At 29.5% G+C, this 959-nt stretch overlaps 1 protein-coding gene across 1 annotated transcript in view; it reads right to left on the reverse strand.

The window, feature by feature from the left end:
• The window catches only part of LOC119596681 (transmembrane protein 145-like), a 37,345-nt gene extending 36,824 nt beyond the window's left edge, over positions 1-521 (reverse strand). Inside the window, exon 1 of the mRNA XM_037946011.1 lies at positions 1-521. This exon is cut by the window's left edge and continues 1,721 nt beyond it. The gene's annotated coding sequence lies outside the window, so the exon portion shown is untranslated.
• Between the last annotated feature and the right edge of the window lie 438 nt (positions 522-959).

The raw sequence follows: 959 nt of genomic DNA on the forward strand, positions 1-959 counted from the left end.
AACAGAATCAGAAAAAATTTGCTACCCATTGGAATCTCAGAGAGAGAGAGAGAAAAAAAATAATAATAATAACTTCTGAAATATCTGCTACAAAAAAAAAAAAAAAAAAAAAAAAAAAAAAAAAACTGCAGCCCAGTGAGAACTCAAAGAGAATCCGAAAAATCAGTTATCCACTGAACTTTCATTTAAAATCCGAAGAATCTGCTATCCACTAAAATCTTAAGAAAATTCGAAAAATCTGCTTTCCCCTCAAGTATCACAGATAAACCTAAATAAAAGCAATTAAACCACTGAGACCTCAAAGAAACTCCGAAAAACAGCTAACCACTGAAAATTCTAATAAAATCCAGCATACGTACTTTGTGATCCAACGAAATTTCCACAAGAATCTGTTGTCTTGAGAAAATTCCACGAATATATATTATTCATTACTAACATTCCATGTTCAACGATCCAGTTTTCGTGTTAATTTTTTTTTTTATCCTTTCTTTTACTAAACTGGCAAGTAAATTTATTACCGACATTGTTGTTTATTAAGATAAAGTTAATGCTTTTGTATCTTTGTTTAGTAAACTTGGAATTACAATGTAATCATTTCGTAAATAAGCATTGGGGAAACAAACACATGACAATTATTCACTTATATTTATACAGTACCTTTACAATTTTATTTAATCTTACTTGTCAAAACCTGTATCATAATAAATCATTCTTTTATATTCATTTCTCAGATACATTGTAAGGTGTGTATATAGACATATCTGAGAATATGTTATAACATCTGATAATATTTGGAAATGAAACAATGAAGGGAATAAAGTGAAAACACACGAATTTGCCAAAGGTGTTCTCGTTAACTTGCTTCTTGAGGCCATTCTCAGAAACAGGAATTTAACAAAAGGGCTTTCGGCATATTCGCGTGATTTGTTCTCATATTTGTTTCATCTACAATTTGTTTA

This window comes from Penaeus monodon, chromosome 38 (assembly GCF_015228065.2).
Source record: "Penaeus monodon isolate SGIC_2016 chromosome 38, NSTDA_Pmon_1, whole genome shotgun sequence".
Lineage (NCBI taxonomy): Eukaryota > Metazoa > Arthropoda > Malacostraca > Decapoda > Penaeidae > Penaeus > Penaeus monodon.